The sequence below is a fragment of the Balaenoptera ricei genome, chromosome 10 (assembly GCF_028023285.1).
Source record: "Balaenoptera ricei isolate mBalRic1 chromosome 10, mBalRic1.hap2, whole genome shotgun sequence".
Taxonomy (NCBI): domain Eukaryota; kingdom Metazoa; phylum Chordata; class Mammalia; order Artiodactyla; family Balaenopteridae; genus Balaenoptera; species Balaenoptera ricei.
This window is the reverse complement of record NC_082648.1, coordinates 72985951-72991950: the sequence shown is the minus strand read 5'-3', so window position 1 is coordinate 72991950 and position 6000 is coordinate 72985951. Positions and strand designations below refer to the sequence as shown.

Here is a 6000-nt window from a genome sequence, read left to right as displayed (position 1 = left end):
GGGATATTTATTCTCAGAAGAGAAGGTGATATAGCCTAATAATTCTAAGTATTTTCAAAAATTTATCTACTCAGGAAACAGAAATAAAGATAACGCGCTAAAGCTGCCACACAATAGATTTAAGGTAGACATAAAGAAAAAAATAACAGTGAAGATGACTAAGTATAAAAAGGGAATATAATCAAGGTCAATAAATAGATATTCTTATCAGAGTTAATTACGCCTAGAATTTAGTAAATGGAAAAATTTAATTCTCATATATCTCTTACCGTACAACAGTTATCATTGATTCAAAAAGTTATTGTGAACATTGTTTGCATTTTTTAAAAGCAATATAGAAGTCTATGAAACAAAATAAAATGATTTTTTATAAATAGATTAACCTCTGAGATATGTTTGAGATGAAGCATTTGGACATTGTGTTAGCAAAAAGCTGTGTTTTGAAGTGACACATTTTAAGATGATTTAAATAATTCCTGCTTTTCAATTGGTTTTAACAAATTTTAACCACTTATTCCTCTTAAACTGAAAAGTTACCTAATATAAGCATTCACACATGTAAGTTTTTTATATACTTTATATATTATTTTTCTCTAAATAATAATAATAATAACAAAAACAAGATGAACTAGTGTATTAAGAGTGTTAGTGGCCACATAAACTCAGCTGCCATCTTGTGGATAACTCAGCAATGGGCCTTTTATTAATGCTGTAAGATATAGTAAAATGCTATACTCTGATATTCCTAACTGCTCAGTGTAAGTAATAATATTCACAAGAATTTAAAACCTGTTTAAATTTCTGAGGCCTGCCTATAAAATTACCACCTGAAGGACATGTTCATTTCTTCTAAAGTTAGCATTAACTTAAACCTTATTAATATGTAGGTTGGGAAACATTGGAGGATGGTTTCTCCAGTTTAATTAGCCTCTAGTGCTGATTTGTTTTGATAATATAAATAATTAGTTTAACCACAAAATTGATGTAACAGAAATAACTGTCAGGCAATTAAATACTGCAATGATTTCAACTCCTGGGAAATATATACTAGTATGTAAGTATAGTAATAAAATTGAGATATACTTGGGCTGAAGTATAAAACATCTTCTACTTGATTTATCAAAAATATTTTTATAGCTTCCATGTTCTTCATATCAGAAAGCATTCACTAATATAAATTTACTCAAAATAATGCCTAGATTAATTCCTGTGGGTTTTTTTCCCCCTTTATATTAAGGTTTTACATGGTTGTTAATGTTAAAATAATTGTCTTTTCTCTGGAACTCACGAGTGTTAGCAGGCCATTTTACTGGGAGGAATGTAATAAATAATGAAACAATGTTGGTAAATTCAATATAAAATGTGGTGTTTGTTATTTTCCCTTTTTATGAAATTGGAGATCTTTTTTGATTCTGGAAAAAAGTGTATTTTACTTTTCTACATGTATGTAATAAACAGTATATTCAAAAAATGACACCATTCTGTGGTTTTTTGTTGTTGTTGTTGCAGGCCCTTAATGTTTTAACATATTTATGTTTAGGATTTTTTTTTTTTTTACATTATGTAATCAGGTTGTATTTTTTACTAATACTATTTTATGATAGTAGTAAGAATTTTTATGTCTTATCATCAATGTTCACATTACATATTCACTATCTTATCTTTGGCTTTAACCCAGATGTATGTGCAGACTGATGTTCAAGTATCATTAGACTTTCTAAAAGGACATACTGAAAATAAATCACTGAAAGGCCCTGACCTTTAATACCTCTGCTCTTCCTAAAGAAGCACTATCAGAGAATTACTAAAAACTTCATAACTTCCACTCATCATTAATTTCAGATGATTACTGCCCACCATAAGGAAATATACTTTTTCTGTTCTTATGTGTAAGATACTATACTAATCTCACTGATTTCTATATATGATATATCATATTCTATATTTATCTGAAACTTCCCTGAGAGTAGATATAATTATTTGAAATTAAAGTATAAATTCTGTCCTAATGAATTGCACTAAAATTTAAAATTGACTTAATGTATGGAGTAAAGATTCATTCATTATTGTAAGCCAACATTATTTTAAAATATTTCTGCTACATTTTCTTTATCTCCTATTCATTCTCCAAGGGATTAAGTTATATCCCATTCATTTTTCTATTTTGTGCACAATTCAAACATTTATGCTTTCACATTTAATAAGTGAACTCCCTTAAAATTTTACTGATGCATTAATTAGTCTTGATCTTGTGTAATATGTAAGTACAGAAATCTATATTCTTAAAAATATTATTTTATTAACACAAAACTAAGGCCCTTTTCCAAGGCATTAACTTATCAATGAATTGTGTGAAGGATGTGGGTATTTGATACAAAGTGTTTTCAAAGCACTAGGAGTATTTCTATTTCTCAATCTTCATTGTGTCCTATGTCTATGTGGCATGGCAGCACTCAAACAAGTGCAAAACAAAATAAGAAACATTATAACCTGAGTTTACTCAAATCACCAGAATATACATTTATCTTAAAAATTAACTGGATGGTGTATATATCAGCATGCTTTCTACATGCAACACAATATAATCTAATTTTGCTAGTTATTCATCTCTGTCATTAAATATTTATACCATTAAAATTTTATATAAATATAAAATGGAGGAGCATATTTTATTTCATTACTAATTATTTTCTCCATGACATATCTTCTTAGCAGTTACAATGTCTTAGTGTTATCATTTGTCTACCAGAAATACAGTTGACATTCCCATTGTCCAAATTCATCTTTCTGATCTGTAATTCAATTTTATGTCACTTTGCATGGCAATGAATCTTTTTTTTATACACATTTCTATCTACATTCCCACGTTCTGGGGCAGAAATAAATGAACAGTGTCTTTCACGTCGGCCCAAAGTACAGTTTGACAAATCGTCTTCTTGAATCTAGATGCTTCAACTTGACTAATATGATTAAATTCTGAATAATACCAGGAGGAGCAACAAGTTTAAAAAGAGACCACTGAGTGAATCAGTGTTATAAATCAAGTTAATTTGCAACATTATTTTCTAGTTGAAATTTTAAGAGTTTAGGATAATCATATTTCTTCCTTAATTATTTTGAAGGCACTGACTTGACTCTTCATTTTAAATTACCCAAATGCCTTTAAAATGAACACATTTGATCTTTTGCATAACAACAATAATACTAATTGCATCTTATATTTATGTAATAGTTTTTATTTTACATAATATATTTTGTATATTACCTCATTTAATCCCTATATAAACGTTTTTTGGTGTAATTAGCATTGTTCTTCTCATACTATACATGAAAGTTATTAATGTTCTGAAGTTCTTACAGATAGTAGGTGATAGAGCAAGGATTGGAGGCTGGGGCTTTTGAACCCAAATCTAAAACTCTTACCCCTGTATCACATACTAACTTGCTACTAAGAGTAATCAAATAATCAAGCCAATGGTCATGAAAGTCAGGACTTGGAGGGGAATTTTGAATGTGTGGCCTATGAAAATGTCTTTTCATATATTTTCATCTTTTAGAACTCTCATTGTACCATACAATAAAAATAATTTTCTGTCATTGGAAATGTGGAGGGATTATAACAACTTTGCCCTGAATCCATTATTCAGAAGGACGTGAACCAGCATAATGGCACACAAGGACACTGTTGGTGACCTTCCTTTCCCTAAAGATGGGGGTGGATGCAGAGAATTTCTCTCACTCTCTCTCCAGGTGGGGGTACTATTTGCATGTTGAGCTGCACAGCTTTCAAAGGGCTTGCCCTGGGATATGACTGGGCTGGATTTAGAAGGAGCTGGTCATTGAATGGCTCTGGTAATTCTTGCATCTCACAATTATGTGGCTGACAGCTCCTTTTGGTGGGGAAAGCTTGGATATATTTCAAGGTGATTGTAGTTTTGTCCCTCTGGCAGCAAGCTGCTGCAACCAGCTTTAGCCCATTATCCTCCTCTCCCACTGAATTTAAGCCTGGGGAGAAGTCTGGGGCTTTTGTCAGGATAGAGTGTAGGGGATAGATAATTATTCCCCATTTGTGCTCAAAGAGAACAGCACTATAAAGGCTACTGTAAAGTAGCCTTCACTTACTGAAATGGGCTTGTCTACAGTTCCAGTGACTTATAAATTACTCTTTGTAAAAACCCAAATTTTACATTATTATTTTAGTGATGTTATGCTTTTAATATATCATACTTTAAGCTTTATTACACAAAACTTTGGGGATACTATTTAACATTCAGAGAGTAAAATGCATTTTCATTTTTTAATTTTTATTAGATTTTACAATACATGTGGCTGCTGTGACCAAATTGATTAAAAGCTCCACTGTACAGTTGTCTACACTGTAATTTTTCTCAACTCTACTTTGTTAATCTCGTGGGGTAGTTGTGAAAAATCAATGCGAAGTGATTAGAAAATTTTAAATTCCAGATGTTGTGATTATATTAATCTTTTCCTTTAATATCCATTCTGGGGAATACCTTTTATAAATACTGTTATGTATTAAACATATCTGGAGAATAAAATTCCCATAGATCCTAATTAATTAATTATGTAAGTTTGTCTTAACATATTTGGGGGAAAGTATTTTCAGTTTTCTATCCTCCGGTAGCCCAGCATCACTTTCACTCCACTTTTCAGCAAAAATTATAGTCAGAGATGAGCATTTCAATTTGCAGCTGACAGTTTAGGGTTAAGATATGATTCCAGGTAACAGAAGCCAATGAGAGTACACCCAGATGATGTTTGTGACATCATCTTCCAGTCGGAGTACATAGAGGAGCTGAGGTAGCGTTCAGTTTCAGCCCCAGTGCCATTATGATGGATGTTTACATCTCTTCATTGAGAGCCAATTATCTCTCTTTTGTGTGAGGCCCAAGGATCACTCATGCTGCGAGGCTGCACAGAGCACTGTTGGATGTAGCCGAACGAATTGTTTTCCCTGTCTCTGGTAAGAGCCTCTTCTGTTTTACCTTCTCTTTCCAAATAAAGGTAGATATGTCTAACAGGGGAAACAGTATAAGAAACTGGTGTCAGGGTTGAACAGGATTACTATTTGGTAAGCTTTTAATCAGAGCAGTGTTTAGCAGTATTAAAAGGAAGTGTGGACTTAGCAAAATGAATTTAAAAAGAGAATGCTAACGTGGACCTGGCAAACTAATTTGCGGTAGAAAATGAATGACAGGTAAATTCAGCTTTTCTTTAGGAAAAGGAAAGTAACTTCTATTAGAGATCATTATTTTGAATGTGTTTTTAAATATGTATGGATACGTATACACTCTGCTCCACTTCTTTATCATGTACTATTAGTAGCGAAGAGTAGAAGTAGAAATGGTCAAGCAGGTAGTGTTGCTATAAATTTAAAATGAGTCAAAGTTTCTAATTGTTAAATGATAGTTCTTTGGGACAGTTTTCCAAAGTTGTATCTATATGGGAAAACAGAATTTACCAAGTAAGCAAAGGCTTTAGCTTCTGAAATGAAGTTGTAGTATTTTGTATTCATATTTATCATTTTTAACCTAAGGAAATAATAATGGCAAATAGTTTTAAAGAACACTGTGTTTTTTTTTCCTGCAATTGAGAGATGTTAAAATCATTTATTGTATTAAGTGCTTTTGAATGCATAACAAAATTCTGTTTTATGTTATCTGCAGAATATTTAAGCCCTGAAATTAAAGCTTTCAATTATTTAATCATTTACTAGTAGTGATATTTACACCTGAGGATCCTTACAGTATTGTAGCACAACAAATATGTTTACAGCTGTTGAATTACTGTGGACATAGATGATTAAATCTGACGGGAATTTAATTGAATGAAAAATCAGATACAATAAAAGCTTTTAATTGACTGAGAATGTTCACGTGCTACCAAATGAAGAATTCAAAAACACTCTTAACTCCTCAAATATTGTCTATTTTCATAGTAAAAAGCAGCAGACTGTCGTTATCTCAAAGTCGAATGCAG

The 6000-nt window shown here is 31.6% G+C and overlaps 1 protein-coding gene across 4 annotated transcripts in view; it reads left to right on the top strand.

Annotated features, from left to right (window-relative positions):
* The first annotated feature begins 4811 nt into the window (after positions 1-4811).
* Positions 4812-6000, top strand: part of MGAT4C (MGAT4 family member C) — a 218323-nt gene continuing 217134 nt past the window's right edge. For all 4 annotated transcript variants that reach the window (XM_059936631.1, XM_059936630.1, XM_059936627.1 and 1 more), the window contains exon 1: positions 4812-4984. The gene's annotated coding sequence lies outside the window, so the exon portion shown is untranslated. The remainder of the gene's footprint in view (positions 4985-6000) is intronic.